At 32.2% G+C, this 14,965-nt stretch overlaps 1 long non-coding RNA gene across 1 annotated transcript; it reads right to left on the bottom strand.

Moving 5' to 3' along the window:
* Positions 1–8,028: 8,028 nt before the first annotated feature.
* On the bottom strand, positions 8,029–14,124 carry LOC124372693. Its single transcript, XR_006923355.1, has 3 exons — positions 14,060–14,124; positions 9,886–9,996; positions 8,029–8,061 (listed from the first exon to the last, which is right to left on the bottom strand). It is a non-coding gene; the product is annotated as an uncharacterized LOC124372693 (long non-coding RNA).
* Positions 14,125–14,965: the final 841 nt, after the last annotated feature.

Below are 14,965 nucleotides of genomic sequence, written 5' to 3'. Positions count from 1 at the left end.
AAAACAAACACTCCAGTATACTTAAATGTACTTCTGTATTTATGAAAAAAAAAAAATGCAATTTAATTATTACTGGAGTGTTTGTTTTTTAAATTAATTAATTATAGCTTGTATTATTCAATGATTCAGACATCTATACAATCCAATTTAGCTATAAAATATGTTAGATTTAATTAAATTAAGAAGTAAATTGTAGACAAGATTCAAAAGTTCCTTGGATTGTTTTCTATATTTCCTGTTGGGTTCTCTGAAGTGCTAATTTCTCTTTCTATGGTTGGCAGAAATGCTGGTAAAAGCATTGTGACAACTGGCATTCTTTCTATACATGAAACGCAATTAAGAACCCTGATTTCCCTCCTGCATTTTATGGAATTTTGTATATAATGAAAACAGTTTTTAACACAAAAAAGGAGGTCAGATTGCCAGAATTGAGGGACTTTAGAAATACTTTAGGAGCTTGTTTTATTTATTCTCATATATTGCTGTCCTCAACATGAAGTGGTATAACTGCTTTAATTTCAAATTATTATGTTTCCCACAACTGAAAACATCTGAAAAAAGGTTAACCATATAATGTAATGACTTTTAAAAAATACACATACACACACAATTGCATCCATGACTACAACTGTTGCTTATTGACATGTTTATAATTTTGAGCTCTTAAAAATTGGTTCGATAATTATCAACCACTTTATGTTTTGGGGGACGATATTTTTTAACGTGACTTTGACATTTGTTAGTTTAGTTTGGTTTTTATTTATATGCTTACCAAAGTAAATATGGCATTTACACCCCTTGTAGTGTAAATTTTACAACAGATGATGTTGTACTTGTAGAGTTTTTTATAGATAAGAGTTTATATGCAGACTATTTATAGAAGAATAATCTAAGACAGTTAGTCAAACTAATCCGGGCATTTTTAAAACGATTTCCCACTGAAGGAAAATCACAGTAATAAAAAAGCAAACAATTGCCTTTTTCGTGACCACTTGTGTCCATAAAGTGGGTGTCTACAATGTATTTCATTATTACTTGTTTAAGTTAACAGGAAACTGGATCTAAAAAAGTTAACAAAACCAATACATTACTGAAAATTTATCAACAGTTTATTATAAACCAAACAAAATTTGTACCTATTATATAATTTACAGTACATAAAACAACACACAATGATACATAAATTTCACAAAAAAACTAGAACTTAAAGCAAACGGAATTTGTAAATCCTAAAATCATGTCATTATGCTTCACGAAAATTTCAGCCACAGAAATTTAATTATGTTAGAGGACGATAATATCACTACACTTCCAGAATTGTATTGGTAACTATAGAATTAATTTTGGAAATTCTAAAACAAGTGAACACTTTAAAGCTTAAGCTTAACAAGCCTGCAAAATGTACTGAAACATTTATAAAAATCATGTTTATTTTTGTATCTCATATGTTTTTTTTGAGCCGTAGTAATTGTATATACAAGCAATATTACATGAATCAAGAATCAAAAATAAAATAAAATTCTAAACACACTTTGGTTAGACTAAGATATATATAACACATAATTTGCTCATATTCAAAACACATACAAATTTCTTTAAAAACTATCCATTTAAATCACAGACATAAAATTAATAATATGATTATTAATATAACACAACTGAAAAAGGTTTCAAACATTATTCGAATTTTGAGCTGATTGAAGTTTTTATGTTCAGTAACAAACACTATACTGTTACTAACCACACCATATGATGAATACATTGAATCGATGATTATTATGTTAACTATTTTATTCATCATCGAAAACAACTCAATTAATATTGACAGTGTTTAGATTTTTCTTATACACTGTGTTCATTGAATACAGGCTTTAAATAATTTACTCTATACAATAATAACATACCGGTGTTATAAGAAAAGCAATTTTATGATTATGGAATCCGTAAAATATAAAGTACACAAACAAAATATAAAATATAAATACAAACTCTCTTCTTGGTTACTGAGAGTTAACTTTAACTGTGGTGCTGGCAGTCGTGACCGAAGCTGCAGTGACAGTTGTCCAACTACATGAAATGAATCACTTTCTATAGTACTGATCACCGTGTATTACGATAATATTTGGGTACCACTAGATTACGTTTCTACATACATTTATAAATTATTCATAAACAGATTCTTCCACAGTGTTTGTTCTTGTTTTCACCTATTATTTTGTCTAATTTGTCAAGATGTTTACACAGCACAAGTTGTTATACATTAGTGTTAAGTTTTACTACAACGAGTATCTAATTATGTGGGTGATCAGACAATGTAATATTATAGTTTTTTGTATTCTATATCAGTTCATGTGGGTAGTTGTGAAGCGTAATCAATTAATTTATATTTCCATACATAAAACCATACAATTAAAAACCTAAACAACTAATTCCATCCTTTTGCCATATTTTAATTCCAATTTCAAACCTATTGTATATTTTTTATCTGTGAGCTTCCCTAAAAATTGTAGAATTTATTTTTATGATTCCAAGGATTTCCTTGGCTTGTATGAAGTACAAGTTATTACAGGACAAAAGGATTTTAACTGCCAGTTCCATGATAACAATATTTCACATAATATACTATCAATTTCATGAGTTTTGTTATTGAATTATGATTCAGTTACTAATGTATCGTAAATGTGTTACACCCTAATACATAATCATAATCAATGGTAAGTGCCTTGTTCTCTACCCAATAGGTGACTGTAACCTGTGTATCCTAGTTACTGCAATTTGTAACTGCTCCATTACTATCCAATGGTCTCAAATTTGAAATTTTATACATGCTGAGGTAATATTGCCTTTCTCTTGTGAATTCAGAAAATCAGGTACTCCAGACAGAAGATTTGTAAAAACGAGTCGAAAGCATTTAATGCCTCAGTGATACACGATAGTCAATAATGACAAGGTATCGTACTATAATAACCATTACAACGCTAAATATAAATTTCCGTTCTTACTCTTAGTACGATACTATAACAAATTAATTTTTAATTTTTTTAAATTTCTCTTTCAATTTAGGTTTTTGAAGTTATTGTAAGGCAAAAAAATAAATACATAAATAAAACCTGAATATTAAAAAAAAACTTGTTATGTTTTACAAATTAAAAATGCATAAACCAATACCAAACACGGAATTCATATGTCAAAAGGTTTTCTGAGTGTGAAACACTTCAAAGCACTTGTCTAGCACAGATACAATCAGTATTTCAAAGACATAAAAGTTCCTATTAGTCATCTATAACTGTAAACAAATTGAAGACATGATTTAACATGCAACACAATACAGGAACAAACTTTACACGCTGTTCTCAAGAGTTGCACTGGCAGTACAGAAAACCCAGTCAAAAACACCAGCATAGAGCACAAAATGGCGGTTGGTAGCTACATAAACCAGTTTCGGATCAATAACACGAGGCTAACAACAATGAATGAAGCACAGCTGTTGTCTGACGTTCGCTCAATGTTTCTAGTACATTATATCACTAGTTTTACAAAGTACAGTTTATGAAAAAGCACAAAAACTTAATTACGATACAGTAGAACCTCGTTAATTCGACACTCGATAGTTCGACAGTCCGTATCATTCGACACCAGCCGTGACCAACATAACGTGACAGCAGGGACAAGTGGTGTCCTTGACGGGCCCGCCATTGTTGCCGTGAAACGCGCGCCACTGCCCTTTGTATAGCGCATCCTCCTCCCCCTCCCCCTCTGACTCACCCACGCCGCTATTCTTAGTCGTCAACTCAGTTCGCTCGTGACGCTGCGGGAGTTAAGGACGCGTTTTTGTTCCTTTCGTGATACGTTACTGTTTTACAATCGTTAGACATACGTAGTTGGTGTTACTGAACTGCTTTGTAATTTGTTTGTTTTTTAAAATGTCAGATAAAAAACGTAAAAGGTGCTTTGTTACGATGGAAATGAAATTAGATGCTCTAAAAAGGATTGACAAAGGTGAAAGTGTACAGAAAGTGGCGAGTGATTTGAACGTTGGTCGGTCAACAGTGATTGGATGGAGGAAGTCTAGAAATGAAATTGAGTCTTGGTGTGTGAAAAGAGTGTGTTCAGAATCGTTAGACAAGAGGAGGAGTATGAAGAGGTCTGAGTATGAACAAGTAAGTGAAGCTCTTTTTCCAGTGGTTTAGGATTCAGAGGGAGAAAGGGACACCGATCTCAGGACCGATTTTACAGGAAAAGGCCTTGAAATTTTATCAAAACTTTAAAGAAGAGGGAGAGCCTGAATTCACAGCAAGCTCTGGATGGCTGGACAGATTGGAAAGAGAGGTATGGTATTAAACAATTGAGCATTTGTGGAGAAAAACTGTCAGCAAATCTCGATAGTTCACATGATTTTAAAATGAAATTTCAAGCTTTGATTGAAGAATTAGGCCTTAGTGGAGAGCAAATCTATAACTGTGATGAAACTGGTCTGAATTTTAGAATGCTCCCAACAAAAAGTTTGGCTCTCAAACAAGAGAAAGCTGCAGCAGGATATAAAAAAAGTAAGGACAGAGTTACTGTGTTGGCTTGCAGTAACGCAACAGGAACTCATAAATTAAAATTGGCTCTGATAGGAAAGGCCAGGAAACCTAGAGCCTTCAAAATATTAAAATGAATGGTGACCATTTTGACCTCCCCGTTTTTTACAGACACCAATCAAATGCTTGGATGTCAGAGAGCATTTTTAACGAATGGTTTTCACAAACAGTTTGTGCCCGAAATTAAGAAGCATCTAAAGTCCCAGAACCTTCCAATGAAAGCACTCTTGATCCTCGACAACGCAACAACGCACCCGGCTGTAGATGTCATTCAAGACGGAGAAATTAAAGCTATGTTCTTGCCCCCTAACGTAACCTCCCTTTGCCAGCCTATGGACCAAGGAGTTTTGGTAACGCTTAAGAAGTTGTATAGGAAGAAACTCCTTTCATGTCTCATTCAAGCCCTAGATGAAGGAGTCGAATTAGTGGATAAGTTAAAAAAAATTGATATGCTGGATGTTGTTGGCTGGATTTCCCAGGCATGGGATGAACTCAATCCCCTAACGCTCGTGCGTTCTTGGAGGAAGCTCTTGGACCACCAGGAAATGAGTTCAACGAAGAAATTAAAGATGACGAGCTAGCCACTTTAATGGAAAAAATCCCAGGTTGTGAAGAAGCTTCACCTACAGATGTTTTCGAGTGGATGGAAACAAGATGAAGAAAGCGGACCAACTTCAGAGGAAGAAATAGTTGATGCTTTAAAATCAAGAGAGGATAGTGAAGAAGAGTCAGAAGACGACGAAGATACCACTCAAAAATCAAAACTGACACACAGCGAAGGTGTAAAATTCTTCGAGGGAGCGATCCAGTATTTACAGGAACAAGGGACGACTGGAATGGACATTTTGTTTCTTCGACGATTACGTGACGAGGCGGCTCGGCGAAGAAACCAAAGTGAAAAACAATTAAAAATCACAAACTATTTTGCGTTGTAAAAAGTAAAACATGATGTAACCATGTTACAAGTTATAGTTGTCCCATATTAATTTATTTTTGTATATACATTTTGTTTTTTATCTAGCCTATATTATGAATTGAGTTTGTTTATTTTTTACATTTATTCATTTAATCATTAACTATTTTAAGAGGAAGAAGTACAGCACTGTAAAACAATGTAAGTTGATACATTTTGTTTCATCAGTTTAATATTTGTTTAGTTGTACATTGTTAATTAAATTACAGTCCATCTTAACATAAACTCGCCTTTTTAATATTCCTTGTGTTAAAATCTATATACTCCCTATAGTTTCGACATCTTGATAGTTCGACACCCCGTTAGTCCACAAAGTGTCGAACTATCGAGGTTCTACTGTACTTCCTGTCATACGCAGTTTTGAGTAAATTAAGCCGTGAAAGATTTACGTAGGAAGGGTTACAGTTGTCTGGTAGTGATATTTCAATTTGTATACCACAGAAGAGACTAATCAAAGACAATACAACAGCAGCACATCTCCATCCTAAAAGATGGGATAGTTTGTACTGATTTGCACCAGGCTTAACTTTAAAGCTTAAATTAAACCCAGGGACGAATAAAAAAAATACAAAAATTACTCAATGCTTAATACTCAAAGAATTTGAGGTTTTAATATTTAAAATATAATTTTAATGATTAGCTAAGGATTTACTCCTCAAAAACCTCTAAACCTGGACATTGAGTGTCAGTAAAACGGAGAAAGCCACAACATGTATTTAGGTTAAGACACAGGGTATGTGATTTAAATTGCAGCTATCAACTACACATGTCTTTGCATTGTGAAAACTCAAAACGATCGTCAGCTAGGTGGAAGTTGCATATAGTATACATAGTTATTTATTTTTTAAATTGAATTGATGCAATTGTTAAAAGTATGTGTGAATTAAATCAGTGTTCTACAGTGATAAAATAGAAGTACAAAACTATAGTATATTTATATATTTTATACTGGTATGTTGTCAATCACTATATTATTTATTTCAAGAAATAAATTAGGAACAATTTACAAATAGATAAAAGTTAAACTTTCTTTTAGTGTTGACAGGCATTCATATATTTTCCCTTACATTACTTACCCAATGATTATCGCAGCCATATAATATTACAATCTGTTATGTTTTAGCTAACAGCCATGCATCCGTTTATTTATTTATAAAATGTTGGGTAATGTAAACGATTCTTACATTTAATAACACAATTGGAAAAGTGGTCACCCATTTAATGGAAGACTTACTTGATTAAAACAAAATTAATTACAGAGTAAACTCAACAATCTGAGGATAATGAATGAAGACATTCCATAGTAAAAATTCTATCAGCATGCATAACGACTTTCAAATAATTGAAAACTCTTCAACTTAATGAACGTTCTTTTCTCAAATCTTTCATAAATCAAAACTTGAGATCTTTACCTCAAATTACGATGAACAGTAATTCATACAGGTACTTCTTCATTTGGTATTCACATCTTATAAGTAATGCTCCTTTGTTTTAAATTACACTGGATTTACTTGGATAACAAATAATTTTTTCTTCTTGTCTGAATTACCAATCACCAACAAATCTATACAATTTCAACTTAGCCTATGCTTTCAAAGTTACAAGCATGTAAAAATGAAAATTTTAAAAATCGGTTTACTCTTTCCTACACATTTAACCCAGTGACATTAAACAGGGCAAGCAATTATACTGTCATAATTTGGATCCTATTTGTAGGAAAATTGTTCAATAATTCCAAATACCGTACCTACAATTGTTACAGTGAGGAAAAAGGCTTGAACAATAATAGGTACTAAAAGTTAGTAAAATTCGATGTTAATCTTGTCTTCTAACTTGATTAGCAATACTTAAGTAATTTCTTTTAATTTTTCTATATACATAGATTTATTTAATGAGAGGAACGATGGAATAAATTTAAAACAAAAGTTCATCATGAACTTCAAAGAGAAAATTTGCCTACTTCTCTATGTGTAATAACTTTTTACATATATGCTCTAACTGTGTGGCTAAATTTGAATCGAGATACATCGCTAGAGACAAAAATTCTTGAACAAAGAGATCAATGCTTCATACAACCATTGTCACTATTAACAGAACACAATGGAATTTCTAAGACGTCCTCAACCTACTGACTGGGCTTTAATCTTAACAAAATCGACATTCACTACTTCCCATCAGTCTTATCAGCGTATAGTCTCTGAACAAGGATTATAAAAAAAACATCCTTTTATTTACAAGATCACAAGTGAAACATTGTCACAATGACAAAAGAAACAGAGGATACATGACTAATCTTGTGAAAAAGTAAAACAACTTGTATATTAATATACACTTAACAGAAGTATTCTACGAGGAGGTTTTTTTTTTCCCTAGGAATCATCGGTGTCCCAACGACTCCTCTTTGCCTTCCTCTCCTTGAGCGGCGGACCCTTGGACAAAGGTTGTGTTACACCCTGAGGATGGTCCCTAGTCTGCTCCCCACGTGTGATCCTCGGAAGCTGTGAACTGTAAGAACAAGTTAGAATCTTATCAGAGGCATGTGCAGTAAAAGCAAAAAAATGTAAATCTATGAGCAAAAATCAAATTATACTATTAATTACCCAGTGTAATTTAACTCTAATCATGTACCTTGTCTTTACTCTGGCAGTAAAAATAAAACACACTGTAAATATGAGTTCATAAATTAAGGCACAACATTTAACTAAACGTAACCAAATTATAAATCCAACTTCTAGGATAAGTCTGACTCCAAAGTTGATACAATACATTATTATCAGCTGTTAATTTGAATATCATAACATTTTATTATTGGTTATAGGTAGATTGACCGACTATGTGACTGTGCATGGCTGATGCCTTGCTCAATGTTGACATTTACCTCGCTGCCAATGTTGCTAAGCTTTTATGTAACTGTTTATAGTTGGTTGTTATTTGTTATAAAATGAGATTTGGCTAGCCAGGAAGATCCAACACACAACCCGAATGATTTGAGTGATGGTGGTAATTTATTTGCATATTTACCTGAAAAAAAAGAAAAAAACTGAAGAATTTGCTTTTTTTTTGTGCTCCCGAGTATAAAAAGAAATAAAATGTATTTCTGGTGTCCCAGTTGAAACAGTGGCATCCACCACCCTAAATGTTACCATAAAGTAAGATTTTTTAATAACGCTTAAATATCTATTTATTATGCGTCGATCCACTCATACATCTCATATGGAGTGGAAGTGTATGGGTCAATATCTCTCTGTAATATGAAACAGAATTTTATCTCTTAAAAAAGCCATAATAATTATGTTAAATTTAAATTATGATGCACACTGTAAAAATCACTTCACTGAAATAGGAATAATGACGGTTTACAGTCTCTACATATATAAAAACCGTTTTGAATGTGAAAAAATATTAATGGCGCATTACCTACAAATTTTGACAAACATAGCTATAACACAAGAAACAAAAACAATTTAAAAATAATTAAACATAATAAAGACATTTTTTAAAAGAATCGAATTTATATAGGAATGCAGCTTTTTAACCACCTCCCAATATCGATAAAATATTAATTAAATCTGACAAAATTAAACAATTTTTATAAGCATTTTTTGTTGAGACTGCCTTGTACAATTTTAATGAATACTGGTCTAAAACAAACTCATAATTATGTTCTTTCTTTTTTTCTTTGTAGTTTTAAGTAAAAATTGATGAATAAAGAATTTTTTTAATTGAGTTTGAATTGGAGGCTGTAAGCCCTACCTAGGCTTACACATTCATGGAAGAAACCTGATTCTGGTGATGACTAAAAAAGTAGTAAATAAGTGTATACATCTTATATTTTGTTTTTAATTACAAAATTGTGTACATTTAAAGTATCTTACTATTCCTTTACTATGTAAAAGCTACAATGAGTGAATCTTGGAAATATATAAACCAAATTTAAACATTTTAAAATTTATATAAAATGAAAAGCAAGATACTGTTAAATGCATATTTTTATTGTTTTACACTTTCTTGTGTTTAAAAAAATACAGTATATAACACTTATTAATTACCAATTAGCATTTTTTCAATATCTAAAGAATATGCTATAAAAGTACAAATACCAATGTATCATTCTGTGGGTTTACTAGTATGAGTTGTGAGGGTTTAAGTTTCTCAAAAATAATTGACATCACAAAAAGTTTTATTCAAACTGCTCTTCCATTCAAAATCTTTTTAAATTCTCCGACCCATCGCTAAAATTTCAGATTCATTACTGAAACTTTTAATTGGAACTTGGTGAGGTTTTTACTCCTTACAGCCAACATATCCATATACAAAAATGACACCAACCTGACTTTGATACTGTGCCCTGAAGGCGGCTTTCATTGCTGCTAGCCTGTCAGTTCCAGGACCTGTCTTCGACTTAGGCAGCATGTCGGCAATGCTCATGGAGGGTCCACTCTGCAAATAAATTTATATTTATTAGTACCAGCTACAATAACAGAAGTGTACCACAATTTCATAGTTGATTTTAACGAATTTTATTGTTATTGGCAAACATTAGAGATATATTTTTTGAAGATGAAAATAAAAAACCTCCAGAATGTAAAATGACTTCTGCGATCACTACTTGATACCCTCCACTTAAGACCTTGATGAAAATCCATAAATACAACAATTTATAACTCAAATTACTTTATTCCTGATGCCATGAATATTTCTCTAACCTTGCCTTAACCCTTTCACAATACAAATACTTGTATTTGTTTGTAAATAATATTGATATTTCAGAATACCATTTTATAATTTACCTAAATGATAATGTTCTGAAATATCAACACTATTTTATTTCAATAAAAGAGGTTTTTTTATAACATATTTTGTAATTTTACTTCAGTAAGTAATTTCGAAAAGAACATAAGAATACCACAAAACAAGTGTATGTAGTTTATGAATTTAGGATAAATTAGGTGAGAGACCAAATTCTCCACATAAACAATTGTCAATACAATGTAATATTTGCTACTACTATACACTTTAAATAAATTGTTAAACTTAATTTGTATTCTGATGATTATAGCTAGAAATAATAAATAACTCAGTATGATACAAATGTGAACTTTAAATGATAAATTGACATACAGGTTTGAATTTTGAAACAAGATGGAGGATACAATAATGGTAAATTTTTTTAAATACAGTTCTTAAATTTTAGGGCAGGGTGGTCGTGCTGGCTTAATTAAATAGAAATATTAGGTATTGTTTTTAATAAAAGATATTGTAATTTGAAAAAATAATTTTGTTAAATTTTAATTATATTAATTTTGAATTATTAGCCAAATCGAATGTTTCCTGGGTTTTATGTTCTTCCAATGGATCACTGTTAAAATTAAAAGGAATTTTCTCACCCATTGTCTGTCTTCTGCTTCTCTGTAATTCAGTGATAATATGAATTTAATAAATTAACCTTTCTTTTGAACCAAATACTGCTAAATAAAATGTAATCAGTTTTCTTTATTAAACCTCTGCTCGCTTCACTATTCAACAATCATCCCTGCACACTGTATCACTGACTTTAGTTTCACTTTATAACTTTTGAGTTTTATACGTAATAAGGTGAATTTTGATTAATTTTGATATATTTAATTTTATATTTATTATTGTTTTGTATTAAAATTTGAGACAATTTATAAATAATTATTCCTTAATTATTTAATTATTATTACTAATCAATTTCTAAATTAAATTAAGTATTCATATGAACGTGAGATGGGTGTATGAAATGAGTCATTACAATATCCCCTCCAGGAGGTTTACTGTGGATACTCTCCACAATCTAAAATGACACTCTCAGTGCTAGCAAGTCACTTTATGTGGTTCCTAACATTCATATGAACGTGAGATGGGTGTTAGAAATGAAGTCATTACAATATCCCCTCCAGGAGGTTTACTGTGGATACTCTCCACAATCTAAAATGACACTCTCAGTGCTAGCAAGTCACTTTATGTGGTTCCTACATTCATATGAACGTGAGATGGGTGTATGAAATGAGTCATTACAACAAACTGGTACCCAAATACTCTTCACAATCTAAAATGACACTCACAGTGCTAGCAAGTCACTTTAATGTGGTTCCTACATTTCATATGAATGTGAGATGGCTGTATGAAATGAGTCATTACAATATCCCCTCCAGGAGGTTTACTGTGGATACTCTCCACAATCTAAAATGACACTCACAGTGCTAGCAAGTCACTTTATGTGGTTCCTACATTCATATGAACGTGAGATGGGTGTATGAAATGAGTCATTACAATATCCCCTCCAGGAGGTTTACTGTGGATACTCTCCACAATCTAAAAATGACACTCACAGTGCTAGCAAGTCAACTTTATGTGGTTCCTAACATTCATATGAACCTGAGATGGGTGTATGAAATGAGTCATTACAAATATCCCCCTCCAGGAGGTTTACTGTGGATACTCTCCACAATCTAAAATGACACTCTCAGTGCTAGCAAGTCACTTTATGTGGTTCCTACATTCATATGAATGTGAGATGGGTGTATGAAATGAGTCATTACAATATCCCCTCCAGGAGGTTTACTGTGGATACTCTCCACAATCTAAAAATGACACTCTCAGTGCTAGCAAGTCACTTTATGTGGTTCCTACATTCATATGAACGTGAGATTGGTGTATGAAATGAGTCATTACAATATCCCTCCAAGAGGTTTACTGTGGATACTCTCCACAATCTAAAATGACACTCTCAGTGCTAGCACAAGTCACTTTATGTGGTTCCTAACATTCATATGAATGTGAGATGGGTGTATAAAATGAGTCATTACAATATCCCCTCCAGGAGGTTGTTACTGTGGATACCTCTCCAACAATCTGAAAAATGACACTCACACAGTGCTAGCAAGTCACTTTATGTGGTTCCTACATTCGTATGAATGTGAGATGGGTGTATGAGATGATGAAGTCATTACAATATCCCCTCCAGGAGGTTTTACTGTGGATACTCTCCACAATCTGAAATGACACTCACAGTGCTAGCAAGTCACTTTATGTGGTTCCCTACATTCATATGGATGTGAGATGGGTGTATGAAATGAAATGAGTCATTACAATATCCCCTCCAGGAGGTTTAACTGTGGATACTCTCTACAATCTGAAATGACACTCTCAGTGCTAGCAAGTCACTTTATGTGGTTTCCTACATTCATATGAACGTGAGATGGGTGTATGAAATGAGTCATTAACAATATCCCCTCCAGGAGGTTTACTGTGGATACTCTCCACAATCTGAAATGACACTCACAGTGCTAGCAAGTCACTTTATGTGGTTCCTACATTCATATGAAAAACGTGAGATGGGTGTATGAAATGAGTCATTACAATATCCCTCCCCTCCAGGAAAGGTTTTACTGTGGATACTCTCCACAATCTGAAATGACAATCTCAGTGCTAGCAAGTCACTTTATGTGGTTCCTACATTTATATATGAATGTGAGATGGGTTGTATGAAAATGAGTCATTAATTAATAAATAGTCATTACAATATCCCCTCCAGGAGGTTTACTGTGGATACTCTCCACAATCTGAAATGACAACTCTCAGTGCTAGCAAGTCACTTTATGTGGTTCCCTACAATTCATATGAACGTGAGATGGGTGTATGAAATGAGTCATTACAATATCCCCTCCAGGAGGTTTACTGTGGATTACTCTCCACAATCTGAAATGACACTCTCAGTGCTAGCAAGTCACTTTATGTGGTTCCTACATTCATATGAACGTGAGATGGGTGTATGAAATGAGTCATTACAACAAACTGGTACCCAAAATACTCTTCACAATCTAAAATGACACTCACAGTGCTAAGCAAGTCACTTTATGTGGTTCCTACATTCATATTAAAATGTGGCCTAGTCAACATAATAGCCTAGGTTTGTGCCAGCCACTGAGCACTCAGCTACTATGAGTAAAAAATAAAATAAATCAATAAGGCAGTACTTTTTAAAAAAAAACTGAAGACTTGTCTATTATTAGAAATCCACGCCCAAACATAATTTACAGTAAAATAAACATTACAATATTGTATTAAAGTTTTTAACACCGGATATATGCAAATGTTAAGGAACTGAGAGAAAAGTTTGTACTATCCACAAATTTGATTTAAAAAACACAAATTATTCAAGCTCCTAAGCGGTTTAACCTTAATTATGGGTAACTATTATTTAAGTGACATTAGAAAAACGGATGTAATTTTATTTTCCATTAATTCCATAACTTATTATTACACAAATTATTAAACAATTTTTTTCTTTTACATAACAAAAGTTCTTATCAATGATTAAAGCCTACTTCAATTTTTGTTTACTACAAGGCAAGTTTTTAAAATATTGATGACAGAACAACTTCCTACAATGACAACATCATTTCTCACTAACGTTATCCAATATTAAAGTGACAACCAGCAATCATAATATCACAAAGAATATACCTTGATACTATACGGAAGCTCCACTGTCAGTGTGTCCCAGGCCTGGTCTCTCTCGGAAGCCTAGCCCTGCTCCTCCTAACGTTGAGTGGAACTTGCCCTTGCCACCCTTAACCTAGGACTTCCGGAACCATGCACTCTGTCGGCAAAAACCACACAATGTACACAACTTATAATCTACAATGTTCTCAAAAAATTAATTGTAATTTAATTGAGAATTAAAAAACTGACAATTGTTAAACAGATGAGGTATACTTTCATTCTGAAACCCTAACGTGACTTAAGAAATATGTTTCTTATAATACTGAGAATTTACGTTTATAATCAATTTGGATCCAAGTATTTTTGTGAAGAGGTTTTGATGTGCCAGCATACACTTAATAGTATATTTACCCTGAAGGTTGGTTCAATTTTCTCATTAACAGAGGCTTTCAAAATAATTTTATATTATATTTATTTTGTAAAACATCACGATTTTATTCAGAAAAAGTTGAAGGACCACTTTGTATTAAAGATAACATGAAATTACATTTTTTGTAGAAAATATGTTTTTATTCACAATCAATAGGTTTGATGATTTAACAATTCTATGATTTTAAAAATTTAAAAATTGTAATTATAAATAAAAACCAAGAACAATAAGTATATTGTTAAATGAAAAGAAAAATACATTCACTTCTTTTCAACAGTCAAATTCCAAGCTTTACTTTGATTGATCAGTGTCATGTAATAAATAATTTAATTACTGTAATACTAATGTAAATGTTACGAAAACAAATAAACAAAATAGTTTTTACACACATTTTTATTCGCCTTGATTGCAATGTCATAATCTAACTACTGATTATAAAAATTATTATTTTAGTAACTGTTTTAAAGATATCTGAACATTCACAATAATAATGATGTATAAAGATACAGG

Source organism: Homalodisca vitripennis, unplaced genomic scaffold (assembly GCF_021130785.1).
Source record: "Homalodisca vitripennis isolate AUS2020 unplaced genomic scaffold, UT_GWSS_2.1 ScUCBcl_3826;HRSCAF=9596, whole genome shotgun sequence".
Taxonomy (NCBI): Eukaryota; Metazoa; Arthropoda; class Insecta; order Hemiptera; family Cicadellidae; genus Homalodisca; species Homalodisca vitripennis.
Note: the sequence above shows the minus strand (reverse complement) of the source record. Positions and strands in the feature narration are given on the sequence as shown.